This window comes from Heptranchias perlo, chromosome 35, assembly GCF_035084215.1.
Source record: "Heptranchias perlo isolate sHepPer1 chromosome 35, sHepPer1.hap1, whole genome shotgun sequence".
NCBI classification, from domain to species: Eukaryota; Metazoa; Chordata; class Chondrichthyes; order Hexanchiformes; family Hexanchidae; genus Heptranchias; species Heptranchias perlo.
Genome location: NC_090359.1, coordinates 16,193,175 through 16,207,909, shown reverse-complemented (window position 1 = coordinate 16,207,909; position 14,735 = coordinate 16,193,175). Strand labels below are relative to the sequence as shown.

General features: G+C 46.8%; 2 non-coding genes across 2 annotated transcripts; both read right to left on the bottom strand.

Annotated features, from left to right (window-relative positions):
• Positions 1-9,889: 9,889 nt before the first annotated feature.
• Positions 9,890-9,962, bottom strand: trnaf-gaa (transfer RNA phenylalanine (anticodon GAA)). The gene has a single exon. It is a non-coding gene; the product is annotated as a tRNA-Phe (tRNA).
• A 3,014-nt stretch (positions 9,963-12,976) lies between these two features.
• Positions 12,977-13,048, bottom strand: trnah-gug (transfer RNA histidin (anticodon GUG)). Its single transcript has one exon. It is a non-coding gene; the product is annotated as a tRNA-His (tRNA).
• Positions 13,049-14,735: the final 1,687 nt, after the last annotated feature.

Below are 14,735 nucleotides of genomic sequence, written 5' to 3'. Positions count from 1 at the left end.
ACCACACCACAACTGGAACTGCTCTACATGTAGGATTTATTAAGCTCCTTGAAAGTAGCAAAAGATCCCAAGGGGCTTCACAGTCACGTTTTCAAACAAAATTTGACACTGAAGGAGATATTAGAAGCAAAATACTGCCGATGCTGGAAATTTGAAAAAAACCCCAGAAAATGTTGTAAATAATCTGCAAGTCAGGCAGCATCTGTGGAGAGAGAAACAGAGTTAACGTTTCAGGTCGATGATCGGTCGTCAGAACTGGAAAAGGTTGAAGATTAAACAGAAATTGTGCACTTTGATTGATACTTCACGTTATTCACATCTTACACTCGCAGCATCTCCGGCCGCCAATCAGGACTTTGCTGATTTGAGCAGAGTTCAGCGAGCAATGCAAAATTCATCCACCGTGGCTTCGAATTGGACTAAGACCCAGGACTTCTGGATGAATATAATGAAGGAACCAACACATCAAACGGTAAATGCAATAATGGCGCGGATGGGATAAAAACCATGCGTGGAGAGAGAGGTCGAGAGTGAGCATGTGGCGGTGCGTGGCGTTGAGCGTGGATCTCAGGAAGCGGCGGGAGCAGTGGTTGGAGGAACGCTGAATATCATGGAGATATCTGGAATCATGGGTGGATCCGAAACTTGAAGGGTGGAATTTAAGTTGGAATCCACGTGGAATAAGTCGGAGCCGGACACAGTTGCTGATGAAGGAGATGTGTCTGTGAAAGTGAGTTTTAGTAGAAACCTGATCAAACACTCTCTCTTCAGCAGCACCGACTCTCTCTCCTTCAGAGCTGTCCTGGTCCGCAGTTCCATTTCATCCTTCGCCTCATCCGGCGCTTCAACAAAAAACTTTTTTCCTTCCTTTCAGGTGTCAAGGACCGCAAGTTTCAACAACTCTTAGATACCAACACCCCTCCCGATCCTTCTTCCCCTTCACTTTCCTCTGACCCCACCCCTCCCTCCAATCTCTTTGTCGTGTTTTCACCATTCCCTCTGACCTTCCCCTCTCTGACCCCGAACGTCAGTCCTCAGCAAAGGCTTCAGTTTCATCCCCTTACGCCCCCACCTCAATGAGTTTCGAGCTGGTCACGATGCTGAGCTCTTCTTCCGTCGCCTTCTCCTCCGCGCCCATTTCTTTGTCCAGGAGTCTTCCCCCCGCACAGCGGACCCTGTCTCCCATCTTCAGATTTCTCATTCCACCTGGACCCCTCCCTCTATCCTCTTACCCTCTCTTGATCTTTCCATTGGGAACTGCCAGCGTGACATCGGCCGTCTCAATTTCTTTACTCCCCTCACTCACTCTAACCTCCCTCCATCTGAACTCGCAGCACTCCGTTCTCTCAGGTCCAACCCTGACATTGTCATTAAACCTGCTGACAATGGCGGCGCTCTTGTTGTTGTGAGGCGAACAGACCTCTACCTAGCGGCGGCTGAACGCCAACTCTCCGATACCTCCTCCTACCTTCCCTTGGAGCGTGATCCCACCACCGAACATCAAGCCATAGTTTCCCAGACCTTCAATGACCTTATCTCCTCTGGAGATCTTCCTCCCCAAGGCCTCCACCTCATTGTCCCCCAACCCCGCTTCTAACTCCTTCCAAGATCCACATGCAGAACTGACCCAGGAGATCCATCGTCTCAGCCTGTTCGTGCCCCCGGATAATTATTTCTTCCTAGTTTGACTCTACTTTCTCTCCCCTCGTCCAGTCTATTCCGACCTATATCCACGAATCTTACAACTCCATGCGCCACTTGAACAATTTCCAGTTCCCCGGCACTAACCATCTCCTTTTCACCATGGACTTCCAGTCCGTCTACACCTCCACCACCACCCCCCCCCCCACCCCCCACCCCCCACAACAGGACGGCCTGCGGGCCCTCCGCCTATTCCATGAACGAAGGCCCAACCTATCCCCATCCTCCACCACTCTCCTCCGTCTGGCTGAACTTGTTCTTACTTTGGACAACTTCTCCTTTGACTCCACTCACTTTCTCCAAATGAAAGATGTCACTATGGGAACTCATGTGGGTCCGAGCTATGCCTGACTTTTTCTGGGGGATACGTGGAAGATTCTTTGTTCCAGTACTACTCTGTTCCCCTCGCCTCTTTTTCTGGTACATCGATGTCACTTCCTGCTCTCGCCCCAATCAAGTTCGCTTCCAATTTCCACCCTCCCCTCGCCTTCACACGGTCCATCTCTGAACCTTCCATTCCCTTCCTCGACTTCTCTATCTCCATTTCCGGGGATGGTCTGTCAACCAATATCTGTTATAAGGCCACCGACCCCAACAGCTACCTTGATTACACTTCATCCCACCCCGCTTCCTGTAAGGACTCTATTCTGTTCTCCCAGTTTCTCCATCTCCGTCGTGTCTGTTCTGATGATGCCACCATCCACACAAATGCTTCCGATATGTCTTCCTTTTTCCTCAATCGAGGATTCCCCTCCACTGCAGTTGACTGGGCCCTCGACTGTGTCGGTCCTATTGACTCCACTTCTGCCCTTACCCCTTCCCCTCCCTCCCTCCCAGAACCATGATAGGGTCCCCCTTGTCCTTGGCTTCCACCTCACCAGCCTCCACATTCAATGTATGATCCTCCGCCATTTCCTCCACGTACAAGCGCGATGCCACCACCAAAAACATCTTCCCCTCCCCTCCCTTTTCAGCCTTCATAATGGACCGCTCCCTCCACAACACCCTGGTCCACTCTTCCATCACTCCAAACACCCGCTCTGCTCCCCACGGTACCTTCCCATGCGAGTGCAGGAGATGCAAAACCTGACCTTTCACCTCCTCCCTTCCCACCTTCCAGGGTCCCAAACATTCCTTCCAGGTGAAACAGTGATTTATTTGTAATTGCTTTGCTGAACACCTCCGCTCAGTCCACAAGCGTGACCCTGAGCTTCCGGTCGCTTGCCGTTTTAATTCCCCGTCCCACTCCCACTCTGACCTCTCTGTCCTCGGCCTCTTACTCCGTTCCAATGAAGCTCAACATAAGCTCGAGAAACAGCACCTCATCTTTCGATCAGGCTCTTTACAACCTTCTGAACTCAACATTGATTTCAATAACTTCAGATCATAAACACTGATCACATTTTTTCGGACAGCAAGTGCTGATTGTGGTTCAAATTTTGCCATTTACAGCTCCTCGAGACCCATCTTTTGTTTCTTTACTTGTCCCATTACCACCCTCCTTGCACCATCATCCCTTTTGTTATTTAATCACTCCTGCCCTCCACCCTATCAGAGACCTTCCCTTTTGTTCTTTCCTCCCCTCCCCTTCCTCCCCCATCTCTTTTCCTGACGCTGGACTTGCTTAAAAACTGTTTAATCTTCAACCTTTTCCATTTCTGACGAAGGGTCATCGACCTGAAACGTTAACTCTGTTTCTCTCTCCACAGACACTGCCTGACTTGTTGATTATTTGCAGCATTTTCTGGTTTTATTTCAGATTTCCAGCATCTGCAGTATTTTGCTTCTAATATCTCCTTCTGTGGCTCGGTGTCAGATTTTGTTTCAAAACGCTCCTGTGAAGCGCCTTGGGACGTTTTGCTACGTTAAAGGTAAATAGTACAGACAACGTTAGCACAGGTGGGATGTGGTGCCGTGATCGGATCGTGGTTCGTAATCTGTGTTGTGAGCTGCTGCAACCTCGATTCGAATCTGAGTCACGTCACAGTGCGCGCTGCTTCTTTTGTCTTCTGCCTCTCATGCTCATAGAATGCAGTCATCTTTGATCCGTGAAAGCAAATCTCATATTCCATCAAATCCCAGCACTCTCACATGCCTGTACTTGATGTTCCACAGTTCAAACCCGCCTCTACTCCCAGCTTTTTCTTCCTTCCACAGTCAATAGGCCGTCTTTACTTTCCTCCTCCCATTTCATGGACACTTTCCTGCTCCATTGCCGACTCCAACATTCACTTTCACGATCTCACGCCTTTAAGTTTGTTCTGCTCCGTCCGCTGTTTCTATTGGGCACATGTCCCATTCGCACCAATGTTCATTTGTGCCTTGAAACCAATCGATACGTTTCGATCTGCGTGACCGCTCGACAGAAAAACACGACGAAAGCAGGGCTGGTCTCTGGAAAGACAGCCGCCCGAATGTTCACGAAATTTACTTGTGGAATCTTGTGATCCAGGGGATGGTAACTGAAGAACTGGTTTTTGTTTTGATGCTTGTTGGCTCTTTTCTCTCAGCAGTTGAGTTGCGTGAGTGACGGGCAGCGCTGCAGAGCTGCGAATGGCGTTTGAAAGGTGCACATTTGGCAAGTTGGGGCGGTGCAGTAAGATCGGAAGTGTTCCGCCTTGATCTTAATAGTTCTGTTGAAATTTGTGATTGAATCGAGTAGAGGACAAATGTAAAGAGCGCCTGTGATGAAAAAGGAGCGATTGCAGGCCATGAGCGAAAGGTCTTTCAAATTCTCGTGGCGCAGGACGCTGTGTGTGGAAACGGCAGATTTTAAAGCGCGTGTGTCGGAAAGTAAAGTGCGATCTTGTGTGTGAGAAGAGCCCAAGAAAGTTGTTCTTGAAGCTGCGCCCTTGAGGCAAGTTGCAGATTGTCAGGAAAACTGCTATAGTGAAAGCTCGAAAATAAGCCCAGAAACTACTGGCAACACTCAACAGATCAGGCAACATCTGTGGAGAGATATTCGCTTTCCCAGGGCCTCATTGTGTATTGATTAATATTAAAGACCTGCACAAGATGGACGTTTTGCACCTCAACAAGGCTGGGACGAATTTCCAAGCAGGGAAGTTCCTCTTAACTGAACAGAGAGGAATGCCGGCCGTTTTTGAGTGTCAGCTATTTTCAATCTGTATTAACGACTTGGATGGAGGGACCGAGTGCAATGTGTCCAAGTTTGCTGACGATACAAAGCAAGATGGGAAAGTAAACTGTGAGGAGGACACAACGTGTCTGCAAAGGGATATAGACAGGTTAAGTGAGTGGGCAAGAAGGCGGCAGATGGAGTACAATGTGTGGAAATGTGAGGTTATTCACTTTGATGGGAAGAATAAAAGAACAGAATATGTTTTAAATGGTGAGAAATAATTAAATGTTGGTGAAATTAAAAAGGAAATTAGGAAAGCAAAGAGAGGGCATGAAAAAATACTGGCAAGTAAAATTGAGGAAAACCCAAAATATTTTATAAATACATAAAGAGCAAGAGGATAACTAAGGAAAGAGTAGGGCCTATTAGAGGCCAAAAAGATAACCTATTCGTGGAGGTGGAAGACGTGGGAATGGTTCTCAATGAATAATTTGCGTCTTCGCAAAAGAGGGGGACGATGCAGAGATTGTAGTTCAGGAGGAGGAATGTGAAATATTGGATGGGATAAACATAATGAGAGAGGAAGTATTAAGGGGTTTAGCATCTTTGAAAGTAGATAAATTGCCAGGCTCGGATGAAATGTATCCCAGGCTGTTGAAAGAAGCAAGGGAGGAAATAAGGGAGGTTCTGACCATCATTTTCCAATCGTCCCTGGCTACAGGCATGGTGTCGGAGGATTGGAGGACTGCTAAAGTTGGCCGTTCTTTAAAAATGGAGAAAAGGACAGACCCAGTAAATACAGGCCAGTCAGTCTAACCTCGGTGGTGGGCAAATTATTGGAATCAATTCTGAGGGACAGCATGAACCTTCATTTAGAAAGGCACGGATTAATCAAGGACAGTCAACATGGATTTGTTAAGCGAAGGTTTTGTCTGACTGACTTGATTGAATTTTTTGTGGAGGTGACAAGGAGGGTTGATGAGGGTCATGCGTTTGATGTAGTGTACATGGATTTTAGCAAGGCTTTTGACAAGGTCCCACATGGCAGACTGGTCAAAAAAATAAAAGCCCATGGGATCCAGGGGAAAGTGGCAAATTGGATTCAAAATTCGCTGAGTGGCAGGAAGCAAAGTGTCATGGTTGACGGATTGTGACTGGAAGGCTGTTTCCATTGGGGTTCACGGGGTTCAGTACCAGGTCCCTTGCTTTTTGTGGTATATATTAATGATTTAGACTTAAATGTAGCGGGCATGATTAAGAAGTTGGCAGATGATACAAACATTGGCCGTGTGGTTAATAGTGAGGACGAAAGCAGTAGAATGCAGAAAGATATCAGTGGACTGGTCAGGTGGGCAGACAAGTGGCAAATGGAATTCAATCCAGAAACGTGTGAGGTAATGCATTTGGGGAGGTCAAACAAGGCAAGGGAATACACAATAAATGGGAGAATACTGAGAGGTGTGGAGGGAGAGAGAGACCTTGGAGTGTGTGTCCACTGATCCCTGAAGGTAGCAGGACAGGTAGATAAGTTGGTTAAGGAGTCATACGGAATACTTTCCTTTATTAGCCGAGGCATACAATATTAGAGCAGGGAAGTTATGCTAGAACTGTATGAAACACTAGTTAGGCCACAGCTTGAGTGCTGTGCACAGTTGTGGTCACCACATTACAGCAAAGATGTGATTGCACTTGAGAGGGTACAAAGGAGATTTATGAGGATGTTGTCAGGACTGGAGAATTTTAGCTATGGGGAAAGATTGGACAGGCTGGGGTTGTTTTCTTTGGAACAGAGGAGCCTGAGGTGTGGTTTAATTGAGGTGTATAAAATTATGAGGGGCCTGGATAGAATGGACAGGAAGGACCTATTTCCCTTAGCAGAGGGCCCATTTAGCAGGGGATTGGTCGGAGGATTAGAGATGAGCTGAGGAAAACAAAATTCACTCAGAGGGTGGTGGGGTTCTGGAACTCACTTCCTGAAAGGGTGGTAGAGGCAGAAACCATCATCACATTTAAAAAGTACTTGGATATGCACTTGAATTGCCATAACCTAAAGGGCTACGGACCAAGTGCTGGAAAGTGGGATTAGGCGGGGTGGCTCTTTTACGACCTGTAGAGACATGATGGCCTGAATGGCCTCCATCTGTGCCATAAATTATCCATGTTTCCATGTTGATGTTCATTTTGCTGTCTTGTACATGAAATACAAGAAGTTAACATGCAGGTACAGCAAGCAATTAGGAAGGCAAATGGTATGTTGGCCTTTATTGCAAGGGGGTTGGAGTACAAGAGTAAGGAAGTCTTGTTGCAATTATACAGGGCTTTGGTGAGACCACACCTCGGGCATTGTGTGCAGCTTTGGTTTCCTTATCTAAGAAAGGACATACATGCCTTAGTTGCGGTGCAATGAAGGTTCACTAGATTAATTCCTGGGATGAGACGGTTGTCCTATGAGTGGAGATTGCGTAGAATGGGCCTATACTCGCTGGAGTTCAGAAGAATGAGAGGTGATCTCATTGAAACATGAAAAATTCCGAGACGGATCGACAGGGTAGATGATGAGAGGCTGTTTCCCCCGGCTGTGGAATCCACAACAAGGGGTCTTAGTCTCAGGGTAAAGGGTCAACCATTTAGGACTGAGGTGAGGACGACTTTCTTCATTCAGAGGGTTGTGAATCTTTGGAATTCTCTATCCCAGAGGGCTGTGGATATTGAGTGTATTCAAGTCTGAGATCGATAGATTTTTGGACTCTAAGGGAATCAAGGGACATGTGGATCGGGCGGGAAAGTGGAGTTGAGATCGAAGATCAGCCATGATCTGAGTGAATGGTGGAGCAGGCTCGAGGGGCCGCATGGCCTCCTCCTGTTCCTATTTCTTATGTTCTTAGAATGTGGAACTCGGTACCACAAGGAATAGTTGAGGATACTAGCATTGATGCATTTAGGGAAAGCTCGACAAACACATGAGGGAGAAAGGAATAGAGGATATGTTGATAGGGTGCGGTGAAGAAGGGTGGGAATGTGGAGCATGAACACAGTCATGGAACATTTAGGCACAATGGACCGTTTCTGTGCTGTAAATTCTATGTAATTCTACTATAGACAAGTTAATAGAAGGTGCAGACAGTTGATAAGTTGAATTTAATGTGGAAATTATGAGATAATATATTTTATGAGGAAAAACAAGGACTGGAAGTGCACACTCAATAGAACGGCACAGACGCTGTGAATGAACAGAGAGACCTCGCGTTTCAAATATATATTCCATGAAAGTACAGATCCAGGTCGATAATGCCCATCTCCAACCTCCCTTTCCTCTCCAAAGTCCTTGAACGTGTTGTCGCCTCCCAAACCCGTGCCCATTTCAACCGCAATTCCATGTTTGAATCCCTCCAATCAGTTTTCCGCCCCTGCCACAATACTGAAACGGCCCTAATCAAAGTCACAATTTACATCCTCTGTGACTGTGACCGTGGTGAACTATCCCTCCTCATCCTTCTCGACCTGTCTGCAGCCTTTGACACGGTTGACCACACCATCCTCCTCCAGTGTCTCTCCTCCGTCTTCCAGCTGGGTGGAACTGAGCTCGTCTGGTTCCATTCCTATCTCTCCAATCGTAGCCAGGGAATCAAACGGAATGGCTTCTCTTCCCGTTCCTGCACCATGACCTCTGGAGTTCCCTCAGGATCTATCCTTGACCCCCACCTATTTCTCATCCACATGCTGCCTCTTGCGATATCATCCGAAAACAAAATGTCAGGTTCGACATGTACGCTGACAACACCCACCTCGACCTGACCACCTGTCTCGACCCCTCCACTGTCTCTGATTTCTCACACTGCTTTTTCAACATCCAGTAATGGATGAGAAAAACATTCCTCCAACTAAATATTCGCACAAACTCCGTTCCCGAGTCACCGACTCCATCCCTCTCTCTGGCCACAAATAAATAGACCATCATGAAATGTTCACAGTCCGTTTCTTGAGCCTTCTCCTTCTTAGAAGAATCTTTTAAACTCCTCGCACAAGTAACCATTGATCTTAATGTCTTGTTTTGCGGTATGTTCTAGATTGTTCCAGGTCAGCATTGTAATAATTCGGGGTAGTTGAAAAGTGGGATCATTATATTAAATCGAGATATTTATCACAGCCCCGCCCCCCAAACATTCAAACCACCGTTCAGGAGGAGAACCCCTCTGCTCGCTGACCTACATTGGCTCCCAGTCCACCAACATCTCAAATTTTAAATTATCATCCTCGTGTTCAAATCCCTCCATGACCTCGCCCCTCCCTATCTCTGTAACCTCCTCCACCCCGACAACCCTCCGAGATCTCTGAGCTCCTCCAATTCAGGCCTCTTGCGCATCCACGATTTTCATCGCTCCACCATTGGCGGCCGTGCCTTCAACCGTCTGGGCCCAAACCTCTGGATTTCCCTCCCTAAACCTCCCCGCCTCTCTACCTCTCTCTCCTCCCTTAAGTCACTTAAAACCTACCTCACCTGTCCCAATATCTCCTTATGTGGCTCCGTGTCACATTTTGTTTGATAATCGCTCCTGTGAAGCGCCTTGGGACGTTTTACTCCGTTAAAGGCGCGATATAAATGCAAGTTGTTGTTGTTGTTGGGGTGGAGAAAGGGTTTTCTTTCTTTTTATGACTCTTTTCTATCTCTCTATTTCTTTCCTTTTCCGGGTCTGTTGACTGACTCACATTGCAATCTGTGTCACTCGGTGTCTAACAATGTGAGGCAATGTGTTTTATTCCCGCTGTGTTATCTCTCTGGCGGTTTGCTGATAAATGTTTAACTCGCGGCCTGTTCCCGTTAATGGTCACAAGCAGCAACAGACAGACAGAGCGTGTCTGACCGCCCTGAGATGTGGAAAAGGCATCAGTTTAGGACAAATGCATCAAATCAAATGTTCATCGGGCACCGAGAGAGACAAAAACCAGAGAGAAAGGCAGAAGGAAATAGAGAAATAAAAGCTAAATACAGACATCCTTGATGTCTCTCTATTCCATCCCCAACCGTTCAGTGTTGGGTAAAAATGTCAGTGTCAATAATTGTTCGAGAATCGGCCCAAAGAAGAAGAAACAAAATAACCCGAAAACGGCCGAAACCCGGGATCGAACCAGGGACCTTTAGATCTTCAGTCTAACGCTCTCCCAACTGAGCTATTTCGGCCCCACATCAAACTATTTTTTGTGTCATCCTCTTGTAATAAAATATAACCCCGGGTGGAATTGCCCCTCCCGCTCATTCCTCACTTCGTGAGAATGAGACCGACCATCAAGGAGAGATTTTCTGAGACTGTCGTTGAATCTCATTTATATTAAACATTCCTTGAACTCTCTGCCGGGGGGATTCAGAGCTGGGGTTCGCCATGAACCAGCTTCCCCTCAATTCCCAGCTTTATCAGTGAATCGCCCAACAAACGCTCGACAGAGCTCAGGTTATATTAATAATAAAAACAGAAAATGCGGGAAACACTCAGCAGGTCAGGCAGCATCTGTGGAGAGAGAAACATCCTTTCAGGCCGATGACCTTTCATCAGAACTCTCCACAGATGCTGCCTGACCTGCTGAGTATTTCCAGCATTTTCTGTTTTTACTTCAGATTCCCAGCATCTGCAGTATTTTGCTTTGCTTTTGTTTTACAGCTTGTATTAATGTTCTGCTGATGATATCTTAATATTATCTTATTTTTGGCCACTTTAATCCGGTTCATGGACAAATTCTTCCATCATCCCTTCTCTCACATCGCTTCTCTCTCTCATTCATTCTTTTCTCCTTTCAATCCAGAAGAGGGCGGGAATCAGAGCTCACCCCCCAAACCCTCCGCACACAGACCCCCGTCTCCCACCCCGTGTGATCCAAGGGACAATTCAATACATTACACTGTGTATAAACACTGAAAGCTGACACACCAGGGGTGACCGCACGGTGTTGGACACGGAGTGAAATAAGCTGAAGTGTTTATAAAAAGTTACAGATCACAACCCGTGTCTCTGTCTCTCTCCGCCATCCTGGCCCGTGCTGTGTTATTCGTTCTCACCCAATGTGTTACTGGTAATTTTGTGGAAGTGCATGACGGGATACTTGACCATATTAACTCTTTATTAACTCACATGATAGGATTAGCCACAAACACAAAGTAAGCACAATTGTGTAATTGCGTTTGAGCCTTGGTATGTTGATAATTAGGCCTAGCACAGCCTGGCCTTCCTTGAGATAAGGACAGAATATAATAATAATAGAGCTGATGAATGGCCATGAAGCCTTGAGACTGGCTCCAGCCTTACTGATAACAAGGAACAGGAATGTAGAGAGAAAGAAAAGAGCTGACATCTGCTCAGGCCTCCGTGATGGCTCTGGATGTTCGGGGGCTGGCTCACTACTTGATTGACCAACTACCTGAGCCAATAAAGAATGTACGTGTACGCCCATATTCTGTAACAGGTGGGCGTTGCCGAATGAATTGTACAAACATGAGCTGTTTCATTGACTCGGCGAAGTTGCACCCTCAACCATTGTTTGAGGTGCACTTCCACTTGTATACAAGTTGGGGTTCAATAAAGTTTCTCATTCTACTTCTTGTTTGGGTGTTAATGCATTTGTATAGTGTTAAGTTTCGACAGTTTTCAGCAACATCATTGAATGTGGCAGCACAAGTTGGTGAAGCCGTTAAAACAGCATCCGGTTCCTTGGCTTAATAATAGAGAAATAGAGCACAAAAGCAAGGAAGTTATGTTAAACGTTTATAAATCATTGTTCAGGCCTCATCTGAAGTATTGTGTCCAATTCTGGGCACTATAATTTATTAAGGAGGTCAAGGTCTTGGAGAGGATGGAGAGGAGATTTCCCAGAATTATACCAGGGGTGGGGTTTAGTTGTGTGGAGAGACTCGAGAACCTGGGATTGTTCTGCTTCGAGCAATGAAGGTTAAGGGTAGAAGTAACCCACGTGTTCAAAATTAAGAGGGGTTTTGATCGAGTAAATAAGGAGAAACTTCACCCACTGGCGGGAGGGTCGGCAACCAACGGACGCAGATTTAAGATAATTAGCAAAAGAACTAGAAGGAAATACGGAGATTTTTTACACAGCGAATTGTTATGATCTGGAACACACTGCCTCAAAGGATGGTGGAGCTCGATTCAATCGTAACTTTAAAAGGAGAATTGGATAAATACTTGAGTATCTCCCCACAGATACTACCTGACCTGCTGAGTGTTACCAGCAGTTTCTGGGTTTATTTTTGAGCTTTCACTATAGCAGTTTTCCTGACAACCTTCAACTTGCCTCAAGGGCGCAGCTTCAAGCACAACTTTCTTGTGCTCTTCTCACACACAAGATCGCACTTTACTTTCCGACACACGCGTTTTAAAATCTGCCGTTTCCGGACACAGCGTCCTGCGCCACGAGAATTTGAAAGACCTTTCACTCATGGACTGTAATCGCTCCTTTTTCCCCACAGGCGCTCTTTACATTTATCCTCTACTCGATTCAATCACAGGTTTCAACAGAAAGATTAAGATCAAGGCGGAACACTTCCGATCTGACTGCACCGCCCCAACTTGCCAAATGTGAACCTTTCAACCTCCATTCACAGCTCTGTAGCGCTGCCCGTCACTCACGCACATCAACTGCTGAGAGAAAAGAGCCAACAAGCATCAAAACAAAAACCAGTTCTTCAGTTACCATCCCCTGGATCACAAGATTCCACAAGTAAATTTCGTGAACAATCGGGCGGCTGTCTTTCCAGAGACCAGCCCTGCTTTCGTCGTGTTTGTCTGTCGAGCGGTCACGCAGATCGAAATGTATCGACTGGTTTCAAGGCACAAATGAACATTGGTGCGAATGGGACATGTGCCCAATAGAAACAGCGGTCGGAGCAGAACAAACTTAAAGGCGTGAGATCGTGAAAGTGAATGTTGGAGTCGGCAATGGAGCAGGAAAGTGTCCATGAAATGGAAGGAGGAAAGTAAAGGCGGCCTATTGACTGTGGAAGGATGAAAAAGCTGGGAGAAGAGGCGGGTTTGAACTGTGGAACATCAAGTGCAGGCATGTGAGAGTGCTGGGATTTGATGGAATAAATAGGTTTTCGCCACCAAAAAAAAAATTTTTTTCACGTATTTAGGATTGATCGATTGTTGCATTATATTTGCAAGCGCGGGAGAACAAAAGAAGCAGCGCACACTATGCCGTGACTCGGATTCGAACCGAGGTTGCTGCGGCCACAACGCAGAGTACTAGCCACTATACGATCACGGCGCCACATGTCAGTGATAAGCGATCTGCCCAAACTTTTTAAATAGCGCCTTTAAGGTAGCAAAACGTCCCAAGGCGCTTCACAGGAGCTTTTTTAAACAATATTTGACCCCGAGCCACAGAAGGAGATATTAGAAACAAAATACTGCAGATGCTGGAAAGCTGAAATAAAAACAGAAAATGCTGTAAATAACCAGCAAGTCAGGCAGCGTCTGTGGAGAGAGAAACAGAGTTAACGTTTCAGGTCGATGACCCTTCGTCAGAACTGGAAAAGGTTGAAGATTAAACAGTTTTTAAGCAAGTAGAGAGCGTTTAAGGAGCATCTTAAGGGAGGAGAGAGAGGTAGAGAGGCGGGGAGGTTTCGGGAGGGAAATCCAGAGCTATGGGCCCAATCGGTTGAAGGCACGGCCGCCAATGGTGGAGCGATGAAAATCGTGGATGCGCAAGAGGCCTGAATTGGAGGAGCTCAGAGATCTCGGAGGGTTGTCGGGGTGGAGGAGGTTACAGAGATAGGGAGGGGCGAGGTCATGGAGGGATTTGAACACGAGAATGAGAATTTAAAATTTGAGATGTTGGTGGACTGGGAACCAATGTAGGTCAGCGAGCAGAGGGGTTCTCCTCCTGAACGGTGGTTTGAATATTTGGAGGGGGAGGTGAAAAGTCTCTCGATTTGATATAATGATCCCACTTTTCAACTCGGTTGGAGATGGGGGCAGTAGTTTGCAAGGACCGAGAGGTCAAGGGTGAGTTTTTTGAGGAGGGTGTGATGACGCCAGATTTGAAGGGGAGGGGGACAGTACCTGAGGAGAGGGAATCGTTAACAATATTGGGCTAACATGGTGGCCGGGAAGGGAAGTTGGGTGGTCAGTAGTTTGGTGTGAATTGGGTCGAAGGAGTAGGGGATGGGTCTCATGGTCAAGATGAGCTCAGAGAGGGCAAGAAGGGAGATAGGAGAGAAACTGGAGAAAGATGTAAGTTCAGGGCTGGGGCAGGGGGAACCTTAGGGGAAGTTTAGCTTGTGGGTGGGGGAAGGGAGGGAAACGGCAGAGGCAGCTGAACGGATGGTCTCAGTATTAGTGACAAAGAAGTCCATGAGCTCCTCGCACTTGTTGTTGGAGGTGAGGGGGGAGGGGCAGGGGAGAGGGGTTTAAGAAGATGGTTCATAGTGAAGAGAAGCCAGGGTTATCTTTACATTCCAGGATGATCCTGGAATATTGAGCAGTTTTGGCAGAGAGCAGGACCTGATGGTGTTTTAAGTGTTCCCGCCAGATCTGGCGATGAATGGCTGAACCAGTTGTCCGCCATAAGCATTCAAGTCTGCGACCTTGGACTTAAAGGATGGGAGATGAGGCTGCACATCACATCCCTGAAACATTCTTACCCGTTTCTGTCTGAAACTGATGAGTGTGTAAATAGTAAGTAACAGAAAAAAAAAGTATTTTAAGCATCAAACTTAATTCTGATCATTATTATAGCATAAAACCTGAACAGCCCATCCCTCAAACACTGATCTAAAACCAGTCCCAGGACCCTGAGCCACTGTGAAAATGCTGTGATCCCGACCTGATTCGAACTCTCAGCTTTCTGATCGGGAATCAGACGCTGTCAGTTTCGACAGGAGGTGGATCCGGATCCAGAGGAGGGAGATCGGTACCGACCGCCGCCGGGACTCTCGGAGGGCGAGAGGCGG